The 27082-nt window shown below is 45.5% G+C and overlaps 17 non-coding genes across 17 annotated transcripts; all 17 read left to right on the forward strand.

The window, feature by feature from the left end:
• Window positions 1-1145: 1145 nt before the first annotated feature.
• Window positions 1146-1336, forward strand: LOC146055973 (U2 spliceosomal RNA). The gene has a single exon (XR_014469022.1). It is a non-coding gene; the product is annotated as a U2 spliceosomal RNA (small nuclear RNA).
• A 1397-nt stretch (window positions 1337-2733) lies between these two features.
• On the forward strand, window positions 2734-2924 carry LOC146055974 (U2 spliceosomal RNA). The gene has a single exon (XR_014469023.1). It is a non-coding gene; the product is annotated as a U2 spliceosomal RNA (small nuclear RNA).
• A 1397-nt stretch (window positions 2925-4321) lies between these two features.
• On the forward strand, window positions 4322-4512 carry LOC146055976 (U2 spliceosomal RNA). Its single transcript, XR_014469025.1, has one exon. It is a non-coding gene; the product is annotated as a U2 spliceosomal RNA (small nuclear RNA).
• A 1397-nt stretch (window positions 4513-5909) lies between these two features.
• Window positions 5910-6100, forward strand: LOC146055977 (U2 spliceosomal RNA). Its single transcript, XR_014469026.1, has one exon. It is a non-coding gene; the product is annotated as a U2 spliceosomal RNA (small nuclear RNA).
• A 1397-nt stretch (window positions 6101-7497) lies between these two features.
• On the forward strand, window positions 7498-7688 carry LOC146055979 (U2 spliceosomal RNA). Its single transcript, XR_014469027.1, has one exon. It is a non-coding gene; the product is annotated as a U2 spliceosomal RNA (small nuclear RNA).
• Window positions 7689-9083: 1395 nt separating this feature from the next.
• Window positions 9084-9274, forward strand: LOC146055980 (U2 spliceosomal RNA). The gene has a single exon (XR_014469028.1). It is a non-coding gene; the product is annotated as a U2 spliceosomal RNA (small nuclear RNA).
• A 1397-nt stretch (window positions 9275-10671) lies between these two features.
• LOC146055981 (U2 spliceosomal RNA) lies at window positions 10672-10862 on the forward strand. The gene has a single exon (XR_014469029.1). It is a non-coding gene; the product is annotated as a U2 spliceosomal RNA (small nuclear RNA).
• A 1397-nt stretch (window positions 10863-12259) lies between these two features.
• On the forward strand, window positions 12260-12450 carry LOC146055982 (U2 spliceosomal RNA). Its single transcript, XR_014469030.1, has one exon. It is a non-coding gene; the product is annotated as a U2 spliceosomal RNA (small nuclear RNA).
• A 1397-nt stretch (window positions 12451-13847) lies between these two features.
• On the forward strand, window positions 13848-14038 carry LOC146055983 (U2 spliceosomal RNA). Its single transcript, XR_014469031.1, has one exon. It is a non-coding gene; the product is annotated as a U2 spliceosomal RNA (small nuclear RNA).
• Window positions 14039-15435: 1397 nt separating this feature from the next.
• On the forward strand, window positions 15436-15626 carry LOC146055984 (U2 spliceosomal RNA). The gene has a single exon (XR_014469032.1). It is a non-coding gene; the product is annotated as a U2 spliceosomal RNA (small nuclear RNA).
• Window positions 15627-17023: 1397 nt separating this feature from the next.
• On the forward strand, window positions 17024-17214 carry LOC146055985 (U2 spliceosomal RNA). The gene has a single exon (XR_014469033.1). It is a non-coding gene; the product is annotated as a U2 spliceosomal RNA (small nuclear RNA).
• Window positions 17215-18611: 1397 nt separating this feature from the next.
• Window positions 18612-18802, forward strand: LOC146055986 (U2 spliceosomal RNA). The gene has a single exon (XR_014469034.1). It is a non-coding gene; the product is annotated as a U2 spliceosomal RNA (small nuclear RNA).
• Window positions 18803-20199: 1397 nt separating this feature from the next.
• Window positions 20200-20390, forward strand: LOC146055988 (U2 spliceosomal RNA). Its single transcript, XR_014469036.1, has one exon. It is a non-coding gene; the product is annotated as a U2 spliceosomal RNA (small nuclear RNA).
• Window positions 20391-21787: 1397 nt separating this feature from the next.
• LOC146055990 (U2 spliceosomal RNA) lies at window positions 21788-21978 on the forward strand. The gene has a single exon (XR_014469037.1). It is a non-coding gene; the product is annotated as a U2 spliceosomal RNA (small nuclear RNA).
• Window positions 21979-23375: 1397 nt separating this feature from the next.
• On the forward strand, window positions 23376-23566 carry LOC146055991 (U2 spliceosomal RNA). The gene has a single exon (XR_014469038.1). It is a non-coding gene; the product is annotated as a U2 spliceosomal RNA (small nuclear RNA).
• A 1397-nt stretch (window positions 23567-24963) lies between these two features.
• On the forward strand, window positions 24964-25154 carry LOC146055992 (U2 spliceosomal RNA). Its single transcript, XR_014469039.1, has one exon. It is a non-coding gene; the product is annotated as a U2 spliceosomal RNA (small nuclear RNA).
• A 1397-nt stretch (window positions 25155-26551) lies between these two features.
• LOC146055993 (U2 spliceosomal RNA) lies at window positions 26552-26742 on the forward strand. Its single transcript, XR_014469040.1, has one exon. It is a non-coding gene; the product is annotated as a U2 spliceosomal RNA (small nuclear RNA).
• The last annotated feature ends 340 nt before the right edge of the window (window positions 26743-27082 follow it).

The following is a 27082-nucleotide window of genomic DNA, read 5'->3' on the forward strand; positions in this document are numbered from 1 at the left end:
GCCTAGGCAAAAGACCGGAAGCCTGCCTAAATTAAAGGACTTATCAATCGCTGCGACCTCCCAATAAATATGCAAACACTATGTGACTTACCTACGATCTTACCACGGAAACATCAACTGGATCACAGCAATGGCATTTTTGGACCCCCCCTCCCTCTCCATTTGAAATGGCTTGGTTTTTTTTTTTCCTCTCTCTTTCTTTCTTTCTTTATTTCTTATATTTTTTTCTTTTCTTTTTGCGCGCTCTTTTCTCTCTTTTGTTTTGGGAATTTTTTTTCCTCATTTCTTTTGTTTTGGGAATTTTTTTTCCTCATTTCTTTTGTTATGGGAATTTTTTTTCCTCTTCCATTTTTTTTCCGAGCCAAACAATTGATGATCATTGAGAGGGGGGAATTTAGAAAAAGTATCACTTACCTTCTTCGGACCATCATTTGGGTGGTAACTGCCAATAAAAGAAAACATTGGCCCACCCAGCTCACCTACACATGACTGTCCTGTCTGCCTGTCTGTTCCAAGTGACTGTCTGGCTGTCAGGTTCCGCCGGATTCCGAGTGAGCAGCTTGTGATGTCATAGAGGGCAGATTGTGATGTCACACAAAGGGTCCTGCCACATGAATGCCTGTCCATCTGACTGTCTACTACTGCTGCTGAATGGGCTCAAAACAGGAAAGCCGTCATTGCACCTGATTGTGCAAGATTCCTCCTTCTCCTCTGCAGCAGCTAGCTGATTGATTTAGTCAGCAGCAGTTCGTCAGGGACACAGGCATGCAGCAGCAAAGAGCGAGGAGACAGCTGGCTGCTGCTGCTTGCCTGTTGGTCGTCTGCCTAGTGGGTGTGTGTCTGTTGACGCGACGTCAACAGACGGGGCGGAGCACATGCAAATTTGGCCTCCTACCCAGCTGAGGCTCCCTTCCCGCCCGCCGACGACCTAATCACAAAATCAGTTGGATGGCTACTCGTCCTCCGGTCCCTGTCCAGCACTTCAAGTCCTAATCACACCTGCCGTACAGCCAGGTATCTTTCAGACTGCAACGACAAAGAAGTGATGTGTGTGTGTTAGATGTGTCCGTGGTGCTGATCTCCTCTCCACCAGTATTGCTGGCCGAATTCAGGTTCGCGCGGTTTGCTGGGAGCCCATTCGGGTTATCGCTTCTCGGCCTTTTGGCTAAGATCAAGTGTAGTATCTGTTCTTATCAGTTTAATATCTGATACGCCCCCTATCTGGGGGCCATATATTAAATGGATTTTTAGAACAGGGAGATGGAAGAAGAGCTTGCTCTGTCCACTCCACGCATTGACCTGGTATTGCAGTACTTCCAGGACCGGTGCACCTTCCTAATCTGTTATCCAAAAATAGACTATTTCCATTCCTGGCACTTGATTTGGAGTATCAATTGTTTGTGCACCTTTGTATTTAGAAATGCATGCATTTGCTGCTTCAAGGTTTAACCCTTGTGCATAAATACTTTGAAATCCTGCCTCCAGTGTATCATTTTGTGACTATTTCTTGACTCCTTGAATTGTACTTTCTGGAATCGAGGCAGTTAAATATTTTTACGTGACACTACACTTGATATCAGCATGTGCGGCCTAGGCAAAAGACCGGAAGCCTGCCTAAATTAAAGGACTTATCAATCGCTGCGACCTCCCAATAAATATGCAAACACTATGTGACTTACCTACGATCTTACCACGGAAACATCAACTGGATCACAGCAATGGCATTTTTGGACCCCCCCTCCCTCTCCATTTGAAATGGCTTGGTTTTTTTTTTTCCTCTCTCTTTCTTTCTTTCTTTATTTCTTATATTTTTTTCTTTTCTTTTTGCGCGCTCTTTTCTCTCTTTTGTTTTGGGAATTTTTTTTCCTCATTTCTTTTGTTTTGGGAATTTTTTTTCCTCATTTCTTTTGTTATGGGAATTTTTTTTCCTCTTCCATTTTTTTTCCGAGCCAAACAATTGATGATCATTGAGAGGGGGGAATTTAGAAAAAGTATCACTTACCTTCTTCGGACCATCATTTGGGTGGTAACTGCCAATAAAAGAAAACATTGGCCCACCCAGCTCACCTACACATGACTGTCCTGTCTGCCTGTCTGTTCCAAGTGACTGTCTGGCTGTCAGGTTCCGCCGGATTCCGAGTGAGCAGCTTGTGATGTCATAGAGGGCAGATTGTGATGTCACACAAAGGGTCCTGCCACATGAATGCCTGTCCATCTGACTGTCTACTACTGCTGCTGAATGGGCTCAAAACAGGAAAGCCGTCATTGCACCTGATTGTGCAAGATTCCTCCTTCTCCTCTGCAGCAGCTAGCTGATTGATTTAGTCAGCAGCAGTTCGTCAGGGACACAGGCATGCAGCAGCAAAGAGCGAGGAGACAGCTGGCTGCTGCTGCTTGCCTGTTGGTCGTCTGCCTAGTGGGTGTGTGTCTGTTGACGCGACGTCAACAGACGGGGCGGAGCACATGCAAATTTGGCCTCCTACCCAGCTGAGGCTCCCTTCCCGCCCGCCGACGACCTAATCACAAAATCAGTTGGATGGCTACTCGTCCTCCGGTCCCTGTCCAGCACTTCAAGTCCTAATCACACCTGCCGTACAGCCAGGTATCTTTCAGACTGCAACGACAAAGAAGTGATGTGTGTGTGTTAGATGTGTCCGTGGTGCTGATCTCCTCTCCACCAGTATTGCTGGCCGAATTCAGGTTCGCGCGGTTTGCTGGGAGCCCATTCGGGTTATCGCTTCTCGGCCTTTTGGCTAAGATCAAGTGTAGTATCTGTTCTTATCAGTTTAATATCTGATACGCCCCCTATCTGGGGGCCATATATTAAATGGATTTTTAGAACAGGGAGATGGAAGAAGAGCTTGCTCTGTCCACTCCACGCATTGACCTGGTATTGCAGTACTTCCAGGACCGGTGCACCTTCCTAATCTGTTATCCAAAAATAGACTATTTCCATTCCTGGCACTTGATTTGGAGTATCAATTGTTTGTGCACCTTTGTATTTAGAAATGCATGCATTTGCTGCTTCAAGGTTTAACCCTTGTGCATAAATACTTTGAAATCCTGCCTCCAGTGTATCATTTTGTGACTATTTCTTGACTCCTTGAATTGTACTTTCTGGAATCGAGGCAGTTAAATATTTTTACGTGACACTACACTTGATATCAGCATGTGCGGCCTAGGCAAAAGACCGGAAGCCTGCCTAAATTAAAGGACTTATCAATCGCTGCGACCTCCCAATAAATATGCAAACACTATGTGACTTACCTACGATCTTACCACGGAAACATCAACTGGATCACAGCAATGGCATTTTTGGACCCCCCCTCCCTCTCCATTTGAAATGGCTTGGTTTTTTTTTTTCCTCTCTCTTTCTTTCTTTCTTTATTTCTTATATTTTTTTCTTTTCTTTTTGCGCGCTCTTTTCTCTCTTTTGTTTTGGGAATTTTTTTTCCTCATTTCTTTTGTTTTGGGAATTTTTTTTCCTCATTTCTTTTGTTATGGGAATTTTTTTTCCTCTTCCATTTTTTTTCCGAGCCAAACAATTGATGATCATTGAGAGGGGGGAATTTAGAAAAAGTATCACTTACCTTCTTCGGACCATCATTTGGGTGGTAACTGCCAATAAAAGAAAACATTGGCCCACCCAGCTCACCTACACATGACTGTCCTGTCTGCCTGTCTGTTCCAAGTGACTGTCTGGCTGTCAGGTTCCGCCGGATTCCGAGTGAGCAGCTTGTGATGTCATAGAGGGCAGATTGTGATGTCACACAAAGGGTCCTGCCACATGAATGCCTGTCCATCTGACTGTCTACTACTGCTGCTGAATGGGCTCAAAACAGGAAAGCCGTCATTGCACCTGATTGTGCAAGATTCCTCCTTCTCCTCTGCAGCAGCTAGCTGATTGATTTAGTCAGCAGCAGTTCGTCAGGGACACAGGCATGCAGCAGCAAAGAGCGAGGAGACAGCTGGCTGCTGCTGCTTGCCTGTTGGTCGTCTGCCTAGTGGGTGTGTGTCTGTTGACGCGACGTCAACAGACGGGGCGGAGCACATGCAAATTTGGCCTCCTACCCAGCTGAGGCTCCCTTCCCGCCCGCCGACGACCTAATCACAAAATCAGTTGGATGGCTACTCGTCCTCCGGTCCCTGTCCAGCACTTCAAGTCCTAATCACACCTGCCGTACAGCCAGGTATCTTTCAGACTGCAACGACAAAGAAGTGATGTGTGTGTGTTAGATGTGTCCGTGGTGCTGATCTCCTCTCCACCAGTATTGCTGGCCGAATTCAGGTTCGCGCGGTTTGCTGGGAGCCCATTCGGGTTATCGCTTCTCGGCCTTTTGGCTAAGATCAAGTGTAGTATCTGTTCTTATCAGTTTAATATCTGATACGCCCCCTATCTGGGGGCCATATATTAAATGGATTTTTAGAACAGGGAGATGGAAGAAGAGCTTGCTCTGTCCACTCCACGCATTGACCTGGTATTGCAGTACTTCCAGGACCGGTGCACCTTCCTAATCTGTTATCCAAAAATAGACTATTTCCATTCCTGGCACTTGATTTGGAGTATCAATTGTTTGTGCACCTTTGTATTTAGAAATGCATGCATTTGCTGCTTCAAGGTTTAACCCTTGTGCATAAATACTTTGAAATCCTGCCTCCAGTGTATCATTTTGTGACTATTTCTTGACTCCTTGAATTGTACTTTCTGGAATCGAGGCAGTTAAATATTTTTACGTGACACTACACTTGATATCAGCATGTGCGGCCTAGGCAAAAGACCGGAAGCCTGCCTAAATTAAAGGACTTATCAATCGCTGCGACCTCCCAATAAATATGCAAACACTATGTGACTTACCTACGATCTTACCACGGAAACATCAACTGGATCACAGCAATGGCATTTTTGGACCCCCCCTCCCTCTCCATTTGAAATGGCTTGGTTTTTTTTTTTCCTCTCTCTTTCTTTCTTTCTTTATTTCTTATATTTTTTTCTTTTCTTTTTGCGCGCTCTTTTCTCTCTTTTGTTTTGGGAATTTTTTTTCCTCATTTCTTTTGTTTTGGGAATTTTTTTTCCTCATTTCTTTTGTTATGGGAATTTTTTTTCCTCTTCCATTTTTTTTCCGAGCCAAACAATTGATGATCATTGAGAGGGGGGAATTTAGAAAAAGTATCACTTACCTTCTTCGGACCATCATTTGGGTGGTAACTGCCAATAAAAGAAAACATTGGCCCACCCAGCTCACCTACACATGACTGTCCTGTCTGCCTGTCTGTTCCAAGTGACTGTCTGGCTGTCAGGTTCCGCCGGATTCCGAGTGAGCAGCTTGTGATGTCATAGAGGGCAGATTGTGATGTCACACAAAGGGTCCTGCCACATGAATGCCTGTCCATCTGACTGTCTACTACTGCTGCTGAATGGGCTCAAAACAGGAAAGCCGTCATTGCACCTGATTGTGCAAGATTCCTCCTTCTCCTCTGCAGCAGCTAGCTGATTGATTTAGTCAGCAGCAGTTCGTCAGGGACACAGGCATGCAGCAGCAAAGAGCGAGGAGACAGCTGGCTGCTGCTGCTTGCCTGTTGGTCGTCTGCCTAGTGGGTGTGTGTCTGTTGACGCGACGTCAACAGACGGGGCGGAGCACATGCAAATTTGGCCTCCTACCCAGCTGAGGCTCCCTTCCCGCCCGCCGACGACCTAATCACAAAATCAGTTGGATGGCTACTCGTCCTCCGGTCCCTGTCCAGCACTTCAAGTCCTAATCACACCTGCCGTACAGCCAGGTATCTTTCAGACTGCAACGACAAAGAAGTGATGTGTGTGTGTTAGATGTGTCCGTGGTGCTGATCTCCTCTCCACCAGTATTGCTGGCCGAATTCAGGTTCGCGCGGTTTGCTGGGAGCCCATTCGGGTTATCGCTTCTCGGCCTTTTGGCTAAGATCAAGTGTAGTATCTGTTCTTATCAGTTTAATATCTGATACGCCCCCTATCTGGGGGCCATATATTAAATGGATTTTTAGAACAGGGAGATGGAAGAAGAGCTTGCTCTGTCCACTCCACGCATTGACCTGGTATTGCAGTACTTCCAGGACCGGTGCACCTTCCTAATCTGTTATCCAAAAATAGACTATTTCCATTCCTGGCACTTGATTTGGAGTATCAATTGTTTGTGCACCTTTGTATTTAGAAATGCATGCATTTGCTGCTTCAAGGTTTAACCCTTGTGCATAAATACTTTGAAATCCTGCCTCCAGTGTATCATTTTGTGACTATTTCTTGACTCCTTGAATTGTACTTTCTGGAATCGAGGCAGTTAAATATTTTTACGTGACACTACACTTGATATCAGCATGTGCGGCCTAGGCAAAAGACCGGAAGCCTGCCTAAATTAAAGGACTTATCAATCGCTGCGACCTCCCAATAAATATGCAAACACTATGTGACTTACCTACGATCTTACCACGGAAACATCAACTGGATCACAGCAATGGCATTTTTGGACCCCCCCTCCCTCTCCATTTGAAATGGCTTGGTTTTTTTTTTTCCTCTCTCTTTCTTTCTTTCTTTATTTCTTATATTTTTTTCTTTTCTTTTTGCGCGCTCTTTTCTCTCTTTTGTTTTGGGAATTTTTTTTCCTCATTTCTTTTGTTTTGGGAATTTTTTTTCCTCATTTCTTTTGTTATGGGAATTTTTTTTCCTCTTCCATTTTTTTTCCGAGCCAAACAATTGATGATCATTGAGAGGGGGGAATTTAGAAAAAGTATCACTTACCTTCTTCGGACCATCATTTGGGTGGTAACTGCCAATAAAAGAAAACATTGGCCCACCCAGCTCACCTACACATGACTGTCCTGTCTGCCTGTCTGTTCCAAGTGACTGTCTGGCTGTCAGGTTCCGCCGGATTCCGAGTGAGCAGCTTGTGATGTCATAGAGGGCAGATTGTGATGTCACACAAAGGGTCCTGCCACATGAATGCCTGTCCATCTGACTGTCTACTACTGCTGCTGAATGGGCTCAAAACAGGAAAGCCGTCATTGCACCTGATTGTGCAAGATTCCTCCTTCTCCTCTGCAGCAGCTAGCTGATTGATTTAGTCAGCAGCAGTTCGTCAGGGACACAGGCATGCAGCAGCAAAGAGCGAGGAGACAGCTGGCTGCTGCTGCTTGCCTGTTGGTCGTCTGCCTAGTGGGTGTGTGTCTGTTGACGCGACGTCAACAGACGGGGCGGAGCACATGCAAATTTGGCCTCCTACCCAGCTGAGGCTCCCTTCCCGCCCGCCGACGACCTAATCACAAAATCAGTTGGATGGCTACTCGTCCTCCGGTCCCTGTCCAGCACTTCAAGTCCTAATCACACCTGCCGTACAGCCAGGTATCTTTCAGACTGCAACGACAAAGAAGTGATGTGTGTGTGTTAGATGTGTCCGTGGTGCTGATCTCCTCTCCACCAGTATTGCTGGCCGAATTCAGGTTCGCGCGGTTTGCTGGGAGCCCATTCGGGTTATCGCTTCTCGGCCTTTTGGCTAAGATCAAGTGTAGTATCTGTTCTTATCAGTTTAATATCTGATACGCCCCCTATCTGGGGGCCATATATTAAATGGATTTTTAGAACAGGGAGATGGAAGAAGAGCTTGCTCTGTCCACTCCACGCATTGACCTGGTATTGCAGTACTTCCAGGACCGGTGCACCTTCCTAATCTGTTATCCAAAAATAGACTATTTCCATTCCTGGCACTTGATTTGGAGTATCAATTGTTTGTGCACCTTTGTATTTAGAAATGCATGCATTTGCTGCTTCAAGGTTTAACCCTTGTGCATAAATACTTTGAAATCCTGCCTCCAGTGTATCATTTTGTGACTATTTCTTGACTCCTTGAATTGTACTTTCTGGAATCGAGGCAGTTAAATATTTTTACGTGACACTACACTTGATATCAGCATGTGCGGCCTAGGCAAAAGACCGGAAGCCTGCCTAAATTAAAGGACTTATCAATCGCTGCGACCTCCCAATAAATATGCAAACACTATGTGACTTACCTACGATCTTACCACGGAAACATCAACTGGATCACAGCAATGGCATTTTTGGACCCCCCCTCCCTCTCCATTTGAAATGGCTTGGTTTTTTTTTTTCCTCTCTCTTTCTTTCTTTCTTTATTTCTTATATTTTTTTCTTTTCTTTTTGCGCGCTCTTTTCTCTCTTTTGTTTTGGGAATTTTTTTTCCTCATTTCTTTTGTTTTGGGAATTTTTTTTCCTCATTTCTTTTGTTATGGGAATTTTTTTTCCTCTTCCATTTTTTTTCCGAGCCAAACAATTGATGATCATTGAGAGGGGGGAATTTAGAAAAAGTATCACTTACCTTCTTCGGACCATCATTTGGGTGGTAACTGCCAATAAAAGAAAACATTGGCCCACCCAGCTCACCTACACATGACTGTCCTGTCTGCCTGTCTGTTCCAAGTGACTGTCTGGCTGTCAGGTTCCGCCGGATTCCGAGTGAGCAGCTTGTGATGTCATAGAGGGCAGATTGTGATGTCACACAAAGGGTCCTGCCACATGAATGCCTGTCCATCTGACTGTCTACTACTGCTGCTGAATGGGCTCAAAACAGGAAAGCCGTCATTGCACCTGATTGTGCAAGATTCCTCCTTCTCCTCTGCAGCAGCTAGCTGATTGATTTAGTCAGCAGCAGTTCGTCAGGGACACAGGCATGCAGCAGCAAAGAGCGAGGAGACAGCTGGCTGCTGCTGCTTGCCTGTTGGTCGTCTGCCTAGTGGGTGTGTGTCTGTTGACGCGACGTCAACAGACGGGGCGGAGCACATGCAAATTTGGCCTCCTACCCAGCTGAGGCTCCCTTCCCGCCCGCCGACGACCTAATCACAAAATCAGTTGGATGGCTACTCGTCCTCCGGTCCCTGTCCAGCACTTCAAGTCCTAATCACACCTGCCGTACAGCCAGGTATCTTTCAGACTGCAACGACAAAGAAGTGATGTGTGTGTTAGATGTGTCCGTGGTGCTGATCTCCTCTCCACCAGTATTGCTGGCCGAATTCAGGTTCGCGCGGTTTGCTGGGAGCCCATTCGGGTTATCGCTTCTCGGCCTTTTGGCTAAGATCAAGTGTAGTATCTGTTCTTATCAGTTTAATATCTGATACGCCCCCTATCTGGGGGCCATATATTAAATGGATTTTTAGAACAGGGAGATGGAAGAAGAGCTTGCTCTGTCCACTCCACGCATTGACCTGGTATTGCAGTACTTCCAGGACCGGTGCACCTTCCTAATCTGTTATCCAAAAATAGACTATTTCCATTCCTGGCACTTGATTTGGAGTATCAATTGTTTGTGCACCTTTGTATTTAGAAATGCATGCATTTGCTGCTTCAAGGTTTAACCCTTGTGCATAAATACTTTGAAATCCTGCCTCCAGTGTATCATTTTGTGACTATTTCTTGACTCCTTGAATTGTACTTTCTGGAATCGAGGCAGTTAAATATTTTTACGTGACACTACACTTGATATCAGCATGTGCGGCCTAGGCAAAAGACCGGAAGCCTGCCTAAATTAAAGGACTTATCAATCGCTGCGACCTCCCAATAAATATGCAAACACTATGTGACTTACCTACGATCTTACCACGGAAACATCAACTGGATCACAGCAATGGCATTTTTGGACCCCCCCTCCCTCTCCATTTGAAATGGCTTGGTTTTTTTTTTTCCTCTCTCTTTCTTTCTTTCTTTATTTCTTATATTTTTTTCTTTTCTTTTTGCGCGCTCTTTTCTCTCTTTTGTTTTGGGAATTTTTTTTCCTCATTTCTTTTGTTTTGGGAATTTTTTTTCCTCATTTCTTTTGTTATGGGAATTTTTTTTCCTCTTCCATTTTTTTTCCGAGCCAAACAATTGATGATCATTGAGAGGGGGGAATTTAGAAAAAGTATCACTTACCTTCTTCGGACCATCATTTGGGTGGTAACTGCCAATAAAAGAAAACATTGGCCCACCCAGCTCACCTACACATGACTGTCCTGTCTGCCTGTCTGTTCCAAGTGACTGTCTGGCTGTCAGGTTCCGCCGGATTCCGAGTGAGCAGCTTGTGATGTCATAGAGGGCAGATTGTGATGTCACACAAAGGGTCCTGCCACATGAATGCCTGTCCATCTGACTGTCTACTACTGCTGCTGAATGGGCTCAAAACAGGAAAGCCGTCATTGCACCTGATTGTGCAAGATTCCTCCTTCTCCTCTGCAGCAGCTAGCTGATTGATTTAGTCAGCAGCAGTTCGTCAGGGACACAGGCATGCAGCAGCAAAGAGCGAGGAGACAGCTGGCTGCTGCTGCTTGCCTGTTGGTCGTCTGCCTAGTGGGTGTGTGTCTGTTGACGCGACGTCAACAGACGGGGCGGAGCACATGCAAATTTGGCCTCCTACCCAGCTGAGGCTCCCTTCCCGCCCGCCGACGACCTAATCACAAAATCAGTTGGATGGCTACTCGTCCTCCGGTCCCTGTCCAGCACTTCAAGTCCTAATCACACCTGCCGTACAGCCAGGTATCTTTCAGACTGCAACGACAAAGAAGTGATGTGTGTGTGTTAGATGTGTCCGTGGTGCTGATCTCCTCTCCACCAGTATTGCTGGCCGAATTCAGGTTCGCGCGGTTTGCTGGGAGCCCATTCGGGTTATCGCTTCTCGGCCTTTTGGCTAAGATCAAGTGTAGTATCTGTTCTTATCAGTTTAATATCTGATACGCCCCCTATCTGGGGGCCATATATTAAATGGATTTTTAGAACAGGGAGATGGAAGAAGAGCTTGCTCTGTCCACTCCACGCATTGACCTGGTATTGCAGTACTTCCAGGACCGGTGCACCTTCCTAATCTGTTATCCAAAAATAGACTATTTCCATTCCTGGCACTTGATTTGGAGTATCAATTGTTTGTGCACCTTTGTATTTAGAAATGCATGCATTTGCTGCTTCAAGGTTTAACCCTTGTGCATAAATACTTTGAAATCCTGCCTCCAGTGTATCATTTTGTGACTATTTCTTGACTCCTTGAATTGTACTTTCTGGAATCGAGGCAGTTAAATATTTTTACGTGACACTACACTTGATATCAGCATGTGCGGCCTAGGCAAAAGACCGGAAGCCTGCCTAAATTAAAGGACTTATCAATCGCTGCGACCTCCCAATAAATATGCAAACACTATGTGACTTACCTACGATCTTACCACGGAAACATCAACTGGATCACAGCAATGGCATTTTTGGACCCCCCCTCCCTCTCCATTTGAAATGGCTTGGTTTTTTTTTTTCCTCTCTCTTTCTTTCTTTCTTTATTTCTTATATTTTTTTCTTTTCTTTTTGCGCGCTCTTTTCTCTCTTTTGTTTTGGGAATTTTTTTTCCTCATTTCTTTTGTTTTGGGAATTTTTTTTCCTCATTTCTTTTGTTATGGGAATTTTTTTTCCTCTTCCATTTTTTTTCCGAGCCAAACAATTGATGATCATTGAGAGGGGGGAATTTAGAAAAAGTATCACTTACCTTCTTCGGACCATCATTTGGGTGGTAACTGCCAATAAAAGAAAACATTGGCCCACCCAGCTCACCTACACATGACTGTCCTGTCTGCCTGTCTGTTCCAAGTGACTGTCTGGCTGTCAGGTTCCGCCGGATTCCGAGTGAGCAGCTTGTGATGTCATAGAGGGCAGATTGTGATGTCACACAAAGGGTCCTGCCACATGAATGCCTGTCCATCTGACTGTCTACTACTGCTGCTGAATGGGCTCAAAACAGGAAAGCCGTCATTGCACCTGATTGTGCAAGATTCCTCCTTCTCCTCTGCAGCAGCTAGCTGATTGATTTAGTCAGCAGCAGTTCGTCAGGGACACAGGCATGCAGCAGCAAAGAGCGAGGAGACAGCTGGCTGCTGCTGCTTGCCTGTTGGTCGTCTGCCTAGTGGGTGTGTGTCTGTTGACGCGACGTCAACAGACGGGGCGGAGCACATGCAAATTTGGCCTCCTACCCAGCTGAGGCTCCCTTCCCGCCCGCCGACGACCTAATCACAAAATCAGTTGGATGGCTACTCGTCCTCCGGTCCCTGTCCAGCACTTCAAGTCCTAATCACACCTGCCGTACAGCCAGGTATCTTTCAGACTGCAACGACAAAGAAGTGATGTGTGTGTGTTAGATGTGTCCGTGGTGCTGATCTCCTCTCCACCAGTATTGCTGGCCGAATTCAGGTTCGCGCGGTTTGCTGGGAGCCCATTCGGGTTATCGCTTCTCGGCCTTTTGGCTAAGATCAAGTGTAGTATCTGTTCTTATCAGTTTAATATCTGATACGCCCCCTATCTGGGGGCCATATATTAAATGGATTTTTAGAACAGGGAGATGGAAGAAGAGCTTGCTCTGTCCACTCCACGCATTGACCTGGTATTGCAGTACTTCCAGGACCGGTGCACCTTCCTAATCTGTTATCCAAAAATAGACTATTTCCATTCCTGGCACTTGATTTGGAGTATCAATTGTTTGTGCACCTTTGTATTTAGAAATGCATGCATTTGCTGCTTCAAGGTTTAACCCTTGTGCATAAATACTTTGAAATCCTGCCTCCAGTGTATCATTTTGTGACTATTTCTTGACTCCTTGAATTGTACTTTCTGGAATCGAGGCAGTTAAATATTTTTACGTGACACTACACTTGATATCAGCATGTGCGGCCTAGGCAAAAGACCGGAAGCCTGCCTAAATTAAAGGACTTATCAATCGCTGCGACCTCCCAATAAATATGCAAACACTATGTGACTTACCTACGATCTTACCACGGAAACATCAACTGGATCACAGCAATGGCATTTTTGGACCCCCCCTCCCTCTCCATTTGAAATGGCTTGGTTTTTTTTTTTCCTCTCTCTTTCTTTCTTTCTTTATTTCTTATATTTTTTTCTTTTCTTTTTGCGCGCTCTTTTCTCTCTTTTGTTTTGGGAATTTTTTTTCCTCATTTCTTTTGTTTTGGGAATTTTTTTTCCTCATTTCTTTTGTTATGGGAATTTTTTTTCCTCTTCCATTTTTTTTCCGAGCCAAACAATTGATGATCATTGAGAGGGGGGAATTTAGAAAAAGTATCACTTACCTTCTTCGGACCATCATTTGGGTGGTAACTGCCAATAAAAGAAAACATTGGCCCACCCAGCTCACCTACACATGACTGTCCTGTCTGCCTGTCTGTTCCAAGTGACTGTCTGGCTGTCAGGTTCCGCCGGATTCCGAGTGAGCAGCTTGTGATGTCATAGAGGGCAGATTGTGATGTCACACAAAGGGTCCTGCCACATGAATGCCTGTCCATCTGACTGTCTACTACTGCTGCTGAATGGGCTCAAAACAGGAAAGCCGTCATTGCACCTGATTGTGCAAGATTCCTCCTTCTCCTCTGCAGCAGCTAGCTGATTGATTTAGTCAGCAGCAGTTCGTCAGGGACACAGGCATGCAGCAGCAAAGAGCGAGGAGACAGCTGGCTGCTGCTGCTTGCCTGTTGGTCGTCTGCCTAGTGGGTGTGTGTCTGTTGACGCGACGTCAACAGACGGGGCGGAGCACATGCAAATTTGGCCTCCTACCCAGCTGAGGCTCCCTTCCCGCCCGCCGACGACCTAATCACAAAATCAGTTGGATGGCTACTCGTCCTCCGGTCCCTGTCCAGCACTTCAAGTCCTAATCACACCTGCCGTACAGCCAGGTATCTTTCAGACTGCAACGACAAAGAAGTGATGTGTGTGTGTTAGATGTGTCCGTGGTGCTGATCTCCTCTCCACCAGTATTGCTGGCCGAATTCAGGTTCGCGCGGTTTGCTGGGAGCCCATTCGGGTTATCGCTTCTCGGCCTTTTGGCTAAGATCAAGTGTAGTATCTGTTCTTATCAGTTTAATATCTGATACGCCCCCTATCTGGGGGCCATATATTAAATGGATTTTTAGAACAGGGAGATGGAAGAAGAGCTTGCTCTGTCCACTCCACGCATTGACCTGGTATTGCAGTACTTCCAGGACCGGTGCACCTTCCTAATCTGTTATCCAAAAATAGACTATTTCCATTCCTGGCACTTGATTTGGAGTATCAATTGTTTGTGCACCTTTGTATTTAGAAATGCATGCATTTGCTGCTTCAAGGTTTAACCCTTGTGCATAAATACTTTGAAATCCTGCCTCCAGTGTATCATTTTGTGACTATTTCTTGACTCCTTGAATTGTACTTTCTGGAATCGAGGCAGTTAAATATTTTTACGTGACACTACACTTGATATCAGCATGTGCGGCCTAGGCAAAAGACCGGAAGCCTGCCTAAATTAAAGGACTTATCAATCGCTGCGACCTCCCAATAAATATGCAAACACTATGTGACTTACCTACGATCTTACCACGGAAACATCAACTGGATCACAGCAATGGCATTTTTGGACCCCCCCTCCCTCTCCATTTGAAATGGCTTGGTTTTTTTTTTTCCTCTCTCTTTCTTTCTTTCTTTATTTCTTATATTTTTTTCTTTTCTTTTTGCGCGCTCTTTTCTCTCTTTTGTTTTGGGAATTTTTTTTCCTCATTTCTTTTGTTTTGGGAATTTTTTTTCCTCATTTCTTTTGTTATGGGAATTTTTTTTCCTCTTCCATTTTTTTTCCGAGCCAAACAATTGATGATCATTGAGAGGGGGGAATTTAGAAAAAGTATCACTTACCTTCTTCGGACCATCATTTGGGTGGTAACTGCCAATAAAAGAAAACATTGGCCCACCCAGCTCACCTACACATGACTGTCCTGTCTGCCTGTCTGTTCCAAGTGACTGTCTGGCTGTCAGGTTCCGCCGGATTCCGAGTGAGCAGCTTGTGATGTCATAGAGGGCAGATTGTGATGTCACACAAAGGGTCCTGCCACATGAATGCCTGTCCATCTGACTGTCTACTACTGCTGCTGAATGGGCTCAAAACAGGAAAGCCGTCATTGCACCTGATTGTGCAAGATTCCTCCTTCTCCTCTGCAGCAGCTAGCTGATTGATTTAGTCAGCAGCAGTTCGTCAGGGACACAGGCATGCAGCAGCAAAGAGCGAGGAGACAGCTGGCTGCTGCTGCTTGCCTGTTGGTCGTCTGCCTAGTGGGTGTGTGTCTGTTGACGCGACGTCAACAGACGGGGCGGAGCACATGCAAATTTGGCCTCCTACCCAGCTGAGGCTCCCTTCCCGCCCGCCGACGACCTAATCACAAAATCAGTTGGATGGCTACTCGTCCTCCGGTCCCTGTCCAGCACTTCAAGTCCTAATCACACCTGCCGTACAGCCAGGTATCTTTCAGACTGCAACGACAAAGAAGTGATGTGTGTGTGTTAGATGTGTCCGTGGTGCTGATCTCCTCTCCACCAGTATTGCTGGCCGAATTCAGGTTCGCGCGGTTTGCTGGGAGCCCATTCGGGTTATCGCTTCTCGGCCTTTTGGCTAAGATCAAGTGTAGTATCTGTTCTTATCAGTTTAATATCTGATACGCCCCCTATCTGGGGGCCATATATTAAATGGATTTTTAGAACAGGGAGATGGAAGAAGAGCTTGCTCTGTCCACTCCACGCATTGACCTGGTATTGCAGTACTTCCAGGACCGGTGCACCTTCCTAATCTGTTATCCAAAAATAGACTATTTCCATTCCTGGCACTTGATTTGGAGTATCAATTGTTTGTGCACCTTTGTATTTAGAAATGCATGCATTTGCTGCTTCAAGGTTTAACCCTTGTGCATAAATACTTTGAAATCCTGCCTCCAGTGTATCATTTTGTGACTATTTCTTGACTCCTTGAATTGTACTTTCTGGAATCGAGGCAGTTAAATATTTTTACGTGACACTACACTTGATATCAGCATGTGCGGCCTAGGCAAAAGACCGGAAGCCTGCCTAAATTAAAGGACTTATCAATCGCTGCGACCTCCCAATAAATATGCAAACACTATGTGACTTACCTACGATCTTACCACGGAAACATCAACTGGATCACAGCAATGGCATTTTTGGACCCCCCCTCCCTCTCCATTTGAAATGGCTTGGTTTTTTTTTTTCCTCTCTCTTTCTTTCTTTCTTTATTTCTTATATTTTTTTCTTTTCTTTTTGCGCGCTCTTTTCTCTCTTTTGTTTTGGGAATTTTTTTTCCTCATTTCTTTTGTTTTGGGAATTTTTTTTCCTCATTTCTTTTGTTATGGGAATTTTTTTTCCTCTTCCATTTTTTTTCCGAGCCAAACAATTGATGATCATTGAGAGGGGGGAATTTAGAAAAAGTATCACTTACCTTCTTCGGACCATCATTTGGGTGGTAACTGCCAATAAAAGAAAACATTGGCCCACCCAGCTCACCTACACATGACTGTCCTGTCTGCCTGTCTGTTCCAAGTGACTGTCTGGCTGTCAGGTTCCGCCGGATTCCGAGTGAGCAGCTTGTGATGTCATAGAGGGCAGATTGTGATGTCACACAAAGGGTCCTGCCACATGAATGCCTGTCCATCTGACTGTCTACTACTGCTGCTGAATGGGCTCAAAACAGGAAAGCCGTCATTGCACCTGATTGTGCAAGATTCCTCCTTCTCCTCTGCAGCAGCTAGCTGATTGATTTAGTCAGCAGCAGTTCGTCAGGGACACAGGCATGCAGCAGCAAAGAGCGAGGAGACAGCTGGCTGCTGCTGCTTGCCTGTTGGTCGTCTGCCTAGTGGGTGTGTGTCTGTTGACGCGACGTCAACAGACGGGGCGGAGCACATGCAAATTTGGCCTCCTACCCAGCTGAGGCTCCCTTCCCGCCCGCCGACGACCTAATCACAAAATCAGTTGGATGGCTACTCGTCCTCCGGTCCCTGTCCAGCACTTCAAGTCCTAATCACACCTGCCGTACAGCCAGGTATCTTTCAGACTGCAACGACAAAGAAGTGATGTGTGTGTGTTAGATGTGTCCGTGGTGCTGATCTCCTCTCCACCAGTATTGCTGGCCGAATTCAGGTTCGCGCGGTTTGCTGGGAGCCCATTCGGGTTATCGCTTCTCGGCCTTTTGGCTAAGATCAAGTGTAGTATCTGTTCTTATCAGTTTAATATCTGATACGCCCCCTATCTGGGGGCCATATATTAAATGGATTTTTAGAACAGGGAGATGGAAGAAGAGCTTGCTCTGTCCACTCCACGCATTGACCTGGTATTGCAGTACTTCCAGGACCGGTGCACCTTCCTAATCTGTTATCCAAAAATAGACTATTTCCATTCCTGGCACTTGATTTGGAGTATCAATTGTTTGTGCACCTTTGTATTTAGAAATGCATGCATTTGCTGCTTCAAGGTTTAACCCTTGTGCATAAATACTTTGAAATCCTGCCTCCAGTGTATCATTTTGTGACTATTTCTTGACTCCTTGAATTGTACTTTCTGGAATCGAGGCAGTTAAATATTTTTACGTGACACTACACTTGATATCAGCATGTGCGGCCTAGGCAAAAGACCGGAAGCCTGCCTAAATTAAAGGACTTATCAATCGCTGCGACCTCCCAATAAATATGCAAACACTATGTGACTTACCTACGATCTTACCACGGAAACATCAACTGGATCACAGCAATGGCATTTTTGGACCCCCCCTCCCTCTCCATTTGAAATGGCTTGGTTTTTTTTTTTCCTCTCTCTTTCTTTCTTTCTTTATTTCTTATATTTTTTTCTTTTCTTTTTGCGCGCTCTTTTCTCTCTTTTGTTTTGGGAATTTTTTTTCCTCATTTCTTTTGTTTTGGGAATTTTTTTTCCTCATTTCTTTTGTTATGGGAATTTTTTTTCCTCTTCCATTTTTTTTCCGAGCCAAACAATTGATGATCATTGAGAGGGGGGAATTTAGAAAAAGTATCACTTACCTTCTTCGGACCATCATTTGGGTGGTAACTGCCAATAAAAGAAAACATTGGCCCACCCAGCTCACCTACACATGACTGTCCTGTCTGCCTGTCTGTTCCAAGTGACTGTCTGGCTGTCAGGTTCCGCCGGATTCCGAGTGAGCAGCTTGTGATGTCATAGAGGGCAGATTGTGATGTCACACAAAGGGTCCTGCCACATGAATGCCTGTCCATCTGACTGTCTACTACTGCTGCTGAATGGGCTCAAAACAGGAAAGCCGTCATTGCACCTGATTGTGCAAGATTCCTCCTTCTCCTCTGCAGCAGCTAGCTGATTGATTTAGTCAGCAGCAGTTCGTCAGGGACACAGGCATGCAGCAGCAAAGAGCGAGGAGACAGCTGGCTGCTGCTGCTTGCCTGTTGGTCGTCTGCCTAGTGGGTGTGTGTCTGTTGACGCGACGTCAACAGACGGGGCGGAGCACATGCAAATTTGGCCTCCTACCCAGCTGAGGCTCCCTTCCCGCCCGCCGACGACCTAATCACAAAATCAGTTGGATGGCTACTCGTCCTCCGGTCCCTGTCCAGCACTTCAAGTCCTAATCACACCTGCCGTACAGCCAGGTATCTTTCAGACTGCAACGACAAAGAAGTGATGTGTGTGTGTTAGATGTGTCCGTGGTGCTGATCTCCTCTCCACCAGTATTGCTGGCCGAATTCAGGTTCGCGCGGTTTGCTGGGAGCCCATTCGGGTTATCGCTTCTCGGCCTTTTGGCTAAGATCAAGTGTAGTATCTGTTCTTATCAGTTTAATATCTGATACGCCCCCTATCTGGGGGCCATATATTAAATGGATTTTTAGAACAGGGAGATGGAAGAAGAGCTTGCTCTGTCCACTCCACGCATTGACCTGGTATTGCAGTACTTCCAGGACCGGTGCACCTTCCTAATCTGTTATCCAAAAATAGACTATTTCCATTCCTGGCACTTGATTTGGAGTATCAATTGTTTGTGCACCTTTGTATTTAGAAATGCATGCATTTGCTGCTTCAAGGTTTAACCCTTGTGCATAAATACTTTGAAATCCTGCCTCCAGTGTATCATTTTGTGACTATTTCTTGACTCCTTGAATTGTACTTTCTGGAATCGAGGCAGTTAAATATTTTTACGTGACACTACACTTGATATCAGCATGTGCGGCCTAGGCAAAAGACCGGAAGCCTGCCTAAATTAAAGGACTTATCAATCGCTGCGACCTCCCAATAAATATGCAAACACTATGTGACTTACCTACGATCTTACCACGGAAACATCAACTGGATCACAGCAATGGCATTTTTGGACCCCCCCTCCCTCTCCATTTGAAATGGCTTGGTTTTTTTTTTTCCTCTCTCTTTCTTTCTTTCTTTATTTCTTATATTTTTTTCTTTTCTTTTTGCGCGCTCTTTTCTCTCTTTTGTTTTGGGAATTTTTTTTCCTCATTTCTTTTGTTTTGGGAATTTTTTTTCCTCATTTCTTTTGTTATGGGAATTTTTTTTCCTCTTCCATTTTTTTTCCGAGCCAAACAATTGATGATCATTGAGAGGGGGGAATTTAGAAAAAGTATCACTTACCTTCTTCGGACCATCATTTGGGTGGTAACTGCCAATAAAAGAAAACATTGGCCCACCCAGCTCACCTACACATGACTGTCCTGTCTGCCTGTCTGTTCCAAGTGACTGTCTGGCTGTCAGGTTCCGCCGGATTCCGAGTGAGCAGCTTGTGATGTCATAGAGGGCAGATTGTGATGTCACACAAAGGGTCCTGCCACATGAATGCCTGTCCATCTGACTGTCTACTACTGCTGCTGAATGGGCTCAAAACAGGAAAGCCGTCATTGCACCTGATTGTGCAAGATTCCTCCTTCTCCTCTGCAGCAGCTAGCTGATTGATTTAGTCAGCAGCAGTTCGTCAGGGACACAGGCATGCAGCAGCAAAGAGCGAGGAGACAGCTGGCTGCTGCTGCTTGCCTGTTGGTCGTCTGCCTAGTGGGTGTGTGTCTGTTGACGCGACGTCAACAGACGGGGCGGAGCACATGCAAATTTGGCCTCCTACCCAGCTGAGGCTCCCTTCCCGCCCGCCGACGACCTAATCACAAAATCAGTTGGATGGCTACTCGTCCTCCGGTCCCTGTCCAGCACTTCAAGTCCTAATCACACCTGCCGTACAGCCAGGTATCTTTCAGACTGCAACGACAAAGAAGTGATGTGTGTGTGTTAGATGTGTCCGTGGTGCTGATCTCCTCTCCACCAGTATTGCTGGCCGAATTCAGGTTCGCGCGGTTTGCTGGGAGCCCATTCGGGTTATCGCTTCTCGGCCTTTTGGCTAAGATCAAGTGTAGTATCTGTTCTTATCAGTTTAATATCTGATACGCCCCCTATCTGGGGGCCATATATTAAATGGATTTTTAGAACAGGGAGATGGAAGAAGAGCTTGCTCTGTCCACTCCACGCATTGACCTGGTATTGCAGTACTTCCAGGACCGGTGCACCTTCCTAATCTGTTATCCAAAAATAGACTATTTCCATTCCTGGCACTTGATTTGGAGTATCAATTGTTTGTGCACCTTTGTATTTAGAAATGCATGCATTTGCTGCTTCAAGGTTTAACCCTTGTGCATAAATACTTTGAAATCCTGCCTCCAGTGTATCATTTTGTGACTATTTCTTGACTCCTTGAATTGTACTTTCTGGAATCGAGGCAGTTAAATATTTTTACGTGACACTACACTTGATATCAGCATGTGCGGCCTAGGCAAAAGACCGGAAGCCTGCCTAAATTAAAGGACTTATCAATCGCTGCGACCTCCCAATAAATATGCAAACACTATGTGACTTACCTACGATCTTACCACGGAAACATCAACTGGATCACAGCAATGGCATTTTTGGACCCCCCCTCCCTCTCCATTTGAAATGGCTTGGTTTTTTTTTTTCCTCTCTCTTTCTTTCTTTCTTTATTTCTTATATTTTTTTCTTTTCTTTTTGCGCGCTCTTTTCTCTCTTTTGTTTTGGGAATTTTTTTTCCTCATTTCTTTTGTTTTGGGAATTTTTTTTCCTCATTTCTTTTGTTATGGGAATTTTTTTTCCTCTTCCATTTTTTTTCCGAGCCAAACAATTGATGATCATTGAGAGGGGGGAATTTAGAAAAAGTATCACTTACCTTCTTCGGACCATCATTTGGGTGGTAACTGCCAATAAAAGAAAACATTGGCCCACCCAGCTCACCTACACATGACTGTCCTGTCTGCCTGTCTGTTCCAAGTGACTGTCTGGCTGTCAGGTTCCGCCGGATTCCGAGTGAGCAGCTTGTGATGTCATAGAGGGCAGATTGTGATGTCACACAAAGGGTCCTGCCACATGAATGCCTGTCCATCTGACTGTCTACTACTGCTGCTGAATGGGCTCAAAACAGGAAAGCCGTCATTGCACCTGATTGTGCAAGATTCCTCCTTCTCCTCTGCAGCAGCTAGCTGATTGATTTAGTCAGCAGCAGTTCGTCAGGGACACAGGCATGCAGCAGCAAAGAGCGAGGAGACAGCTGGCTGCTGCTGCTTGCCTGTTGGTCGTCTGCCTAGTGGGTGTGTGTCTGTTGACGCGACGTCAACAGACGGGGCGGAGCACATGCAAATTTGGCCTCCTACCCAGCTGAGGCTCCCTTCCCGCCCGCCGACGACCTAATCACAAAATCAGTTGGATGGCTACTCGTCCTCCGGTCCCTGTCCAGCACTTCAAGTCCTAATCACACCTGCCGTACAGCCAGGTATCTTTCAGACTGCAACGACAAAGAAGTGATGTGTGTGTGTTAGATGTGTCCGTGGTGCTGATCTCCTCTCCACCAGTATTGCTGGCCGAATTCAGGTTCGCGCGGTTTGCTGGGAGCCCATTCGGGTTATCGCTTCTCGGCCTTTTGGCTAAGATCAAGTGTAGTATCTGTTCTTATCAGTTTAATATCTGATACGCCCCCTATCTGGGGGCCATATATTAAATGGATTTTTAGAACAGGGAGATGGAAGAAGAGCTTGCTCTGTCCACTCCACGCATTGACCTGGTATTGCAGTACTTCCAGGACCGGTGCACCTTCCTAATCTGTTATCCAAAAATAGACTATTTCCATTCCTGGCACTTGATTTGGAGTATCAATTGTTTGTGCACCTTTGTATTTAGAAATGCATGCATTTGCTGCTTCAAGGTTTAACCCTTGTGCATAAATACTTTGAAATCCTGCCTCCAGTGTATCATTTTGTGACTATTTCTTGACTCCTTGAATTGTACTTTCTGGAATCGAGGCAGTTAAATATTTTTACGTGACACTACACTTGATATCAGCATGTGCGGCCTAGGCAAAAGACCGGAAGCCTGCCTAAATTAAAGGACTTATCAATCGCTGCGACCTCCCAATAAATATGCAAACACTATGTGACTTACCTACGATCTTACCACGGAAACATCAACTGGATCACAGCAATGGCATTTTTGGACCCCCCCTCCCTCTCCATTTGAAATGGCTTGGTTTTTTTTTTTCCTCTCTCTTTCTTTCTTTCTTTATTTCTTATATTTTTTTCTTTTCTTTTTGCGCGCTCTTTTCTCTCTTTTGTTTTGGGAATTTTTTTTCCTCATTTCTTTTGTTTTGGGAATTTTTTTTCCTCATTTCTTTTGTTATGGGAATTTTTTTTCCTCTTCCATTTTTTTTCCGAGCCAAACAATTGATGATCATTGAGAGGGGGGAATTTAGAAAAAGTATCACTTACCTTCTTCGGACCATCATTTGGGTGGTAACTGCCAATAAAAGAAAACATTGGCCCACCCAGCTCACCTACACATGACTGTCCTGTCTGCCTGTCTGTTCCAAGTGACTGTCTGGCTGTCAGGTTCCGCCGGATTCCGAGTGAGCAGCTTGTGATGTCATAGAGGGCAGATTGTGATGTCACACAAAGGGTCCTGCCACATGAATGCCTGTCCATCTGACTGTCTACTACTGCTGCTGAATGGGCTCAAAACAGGAAAGCCGTCATTGCACCTGATTGTGCAAGATTCCTCCTTCTCCTCTGCAGCAGCTAGCTGATTGATTTAGTCAGCAGCAGTTCGTCAGGGACACAGGCATGCAGCAGCAAAGAGCGAGGAGACAGCTGGCTGCTGCTGCTTGCCTGTTGGTCGTCTGCCTAGTGGGTGTGTGTCTGTTGACGCGACGTCAACAGACGGGGCGGAGCACATGCAAATTTGGCCTCCTACCCAGCTGAGGCTCCCTTCCCGCCCGCCGACGACCTAATCACAAAATCAGTTGGATGGCTACTCGTCCTCCGGTCCCTGTCCAGCACTTCAAGTCCTAATCACACCTGCCGTACAGCCAGGTATCTTTCAGACTGCAACGACAAAGAAGTGATGTGTGTGTGTTAGATGTGTCCGTGGTGCTGATCTCCTCTCCACCAGTATTGCTGGCCGAATTCAGGTTCGCGCGGTTTGCTGGGAGCCCATTCGGGTTATCGCTTCTCGGCCTTTTGGCTAAGATCAAGTGTAGTATCTGTTCTTATCAGTTTAATATCTGATACGCCCCCTATCTGGGGGCCATATATTAAATGGATTTTTAGAACAGGGAGATGGAAGAAGAGCTTGCTCTGTCCACTCCACGCATTGACCTGGTATTGCAGTACTTCCAGGACCGGTGCACCTTCCTAATCTGTTATCCAAAAATAGACTATTTCCATTCCTGGCACTTGATTTGGAGTATCAATTGTTTGTGCACCTTTGTATTTAGAAATGCATGCATTTGCTGCTTCAAGGTTTAACCCTTGTGCATAAATACTTTGAAATCCTGCCTCCAGTGTATCATTTTGTGACTATTTCTTGACTCCTTGAATTGTACTTTCTGGAATCGAGGCAGTTAAATATTTTTACGTGACACTACACTTGATATCAGCATGTGCGGCCTAGGCAAAAGACCGGAAGCCTGCCTAAATTAAAGGACTTATCAATCGCTGCGACCTCCCAATAAATATGCAAACACTATGTGACTTACCTACGATCTTACCACGGAAACATCAACTGGATCACAGCAATGGCATTTTTGGACCCCCCCTCCCTCTCCATTTGAAATGGCTTGGTTTTTTTTTTTCCTCTCTCTTTCTTTCTTTCTTTATTTCTTATATTTTTTTCTTTTCTTTTTGCGCGCTCTTTTCTCTCTTTTGTTTTGGGAATTTTTTTTCCTCATTTCTTTTGTTTTGGGAATTTTTTTTCCTCATTTCTTTTGTTATGGGAATTTTTTTTCCTCTTCCATTTTTTTTCCGAGCCAAACAATTGATGATCATTGAGAGGGGGGAATTTAGAAAAAGTATCACTTACCTTCTTCGGACCATCATTTGGGTGGTAACTGCCAATAAAAGAAAACATTGGCCCACCCAGCTCACCTACACATGACTGTCCTGTCTGCCTGTCTGTTCCAAGTGACTGTCTGGCTGTCAGGTTCCGCCGGATTCCGAGTGAGCAGCTTGTGATGTCATAGAGGGCAGATTGTGATGTCACACAAAGGGTCCTGCCACATGAATGCCTGTCCATCTGACTGTCTACTACTGCTGCTGAATGGGCTCAAAACAGGAAAGCCGTCATTGCACCTGATTGTGCAAGATTCCTCCTTCTCCTCTGCAGCAGCTAGCTGATTGATTTAGTCAGCAGCAGTTCGTCAGGGACACAGGCATGCAGCAGCAAAGAGCGAGGAGACAGCTGGCTGCTGCTGCTTGCCTGTTGGTCGTCTGCCTAGTGGGTGTGTGTCTGTTGACGCGACGTCAACAGACGGGGCGGAGCACATGCAAATTTGGCCTCCTACCCAGCTGAGGCTCCCTTCCCGCCCGCCGACGACCTAATCACAAAATCAGTTGGATGGCTACTCGTCCTCCGGTCCCTGTCCAGCACTTCAAGTCCTAATCACACCTGCCGTACAGCCAGGTATCTTTCAGACTGCAACGACAAAGAAGTGATGTGTGTGTGTTAGATGTGTCCGTGGTGCTGATCTCCTCTCCACCAGTATTGCTGGCCGAATTCAGGTTCGCGCGGTTTGCTGGGAGCCCATTCGGGTTATCGCTTCTCGGCCTTTTGGCTAAGATCAAGTGTAGTATCTGTTCTTATCAGTTTAATATCTGATACGCCCCCTATCTGGGGGCCATATATTAAATGGATTTTTAGAACAGGGAGATGGAAGAAGAGCTTGCTCTGTCCACTCCACGCATTGACCTGGTATTGCAGTACTTCCAGGACCGGTGCACCTTCCTAATCTGTTATCCAAAAATAGACTATTTCCATTCCTGGCACTTGATTTGGAGTATCAATTGTTTGTGCACCTTTGTATTTAGAAATGCATGCATTTGCTGCTTCAAGGTTTAACCCTTGTGCATAAATACTTTGAAATCCTGCCTCCAGTGTATCATTTTGTGACTATTTCTTGACTCCTTGAATTGTACTTTCTGGAATCGAGGCAGTTAAATATTTTTACGTGACACTACACTTGATATCAGCATGTGCGGCCTAGGCAAAAGACCGGAAGCCTGCCTAAATTAAAGGACTTATCAATCGCTGCGACCTCCCAATAAATATGCAAACACTATGTGACTTACCTACGATCTTACCACGGAAACATCAACTGGATCACAGCAATGGCATTTTTGGACCCCCCCTCCCTCTCCATTTGAAATGGCTTGGTTTTTTTTTTTCCTCTCTCTTTCTTTCTTTCTTTATTTCTTATATTTTTTTCTTTTCTTTTTGCGCGCTCTTTTCTCTCTTTTGTTTTGGGAATTTTTTTTCCTCATTTCTTTTGTTTTGGGAATTTTTTTTCCTCATTTCTTTTGTTATGGGAATTTTTTTTCCTCTTCCATTTTTTTTCCGAGCCAAACAATTGATGATCATTGAGAGGGGGGAATTTAGAAAAAGTATCACTTACCTTCTTCGGACCATCATTTGGGTGGTAACTGCCAATAAAAGAAAACATTGGCCCACCCAGCTCACCTACACATGACTGTCCTGTCTGCCTGTCTGTTCCAAGTGACTGTCTGGCTGTCAGGTTCCGCCGGATTCCGAGTGAGCAGCTTGTGATGTCATAGAGGGCAGATTGTGATGTCACACAAAGGGTCCTGCCACATGAATGCCTGTCCATCTGACTGTCTACTACTGCTGCTGAATGGGCTCAAAACAGGAAAGCCGTCATTGCACCTGATTGTGCAAGATTCCTCCTTCTCCTCTGCAGCAGCTAGCTGATTGATTTAGTCAGCAGCAGTTCGTCAGGGACACAGGCATGCAGCAGCAAAGAGCGAGGAGACAGCTGGCTGCTGCTGCTTGCCTGTTGGTCGTCTGCCTAGTGGGTGTGTGTCTGTTGACGCGACGTCAACAGACGGGGCGGAGCACATGCAAATTTGGCCTCCTACCCAGCTGAGGCTCCCTTCCCGCCCGCCGACGACCTAATCACAAAATCAGTTGGATGGCTACTCGTCCTCCGGTCCCTGTCCAGCACTTCAAGTCCTAATCACACCTGCCGTACAGCCAGGTATCTTTCAGACTGCAACGACAAAGAAGTGATGTGTGTGTGTTAGATGTGTCCGTGGTGCTGATCTCCTCTCCACCAGTATTGCTGGCCGAATTCAGGTTCGCGCGGTTTGCTGGGAGCCCATTCGGGTTATCGCTTCTCGGCCTTTTGGCTAAGATCAAGTGTAGTATCTGTTCTTATCAGTTTAATATCTGATACGCCCCCTATCTGGGGGCCATATATTAAATGGATTTTTAGAACAGGGAGATGGAAGAAGAGCTTGCTCTGTCCACTCCACGCATTGACCTGGTATTGCAGTACTTCCAGGACCGGTGCACCTTCCTAATCTGTTATCCAAAAATAGACTATTTCCATTCCTGGCACTTGATTTGGAGTATCAATTGTTTGTGCACCTTTGTATTTAGAAATGCATGCATTTGCTGCTTCAAGGTTTAACCCTTGTGCATAAATACTTTGAAATCCTGCCTCCAGTGTATCATTTTGTGACTATTTCTTGACTCCTTGAATTGTACTTTCTGGAATCGAGGCAGTTAAATATTTTTACGTGACACTACACTTGATATCAGCATGTGCGGCCTAGGCAAAAGACCGGAAGCCTGCCTAAATTAAAGGACTTATCAATCGCTGCGACCTCCCAATAAATATGCAAACACTATGTGACT

Source organism: Crinia signifera, unplaced genomic scaffold, assembly GCF_055691185.1.
Source record: "Crinia signifera unplaced genomic scaffold, ASM5569118v1 HAP2_SCAFFOLD_682, whole genome shotgun sequence".
Taxonomy (NCBI): Eukaryota; Metazoa; Chordata; class Amphibia; order Anura; family Myobatrachidae; genus Crinia; species Crinia signifera.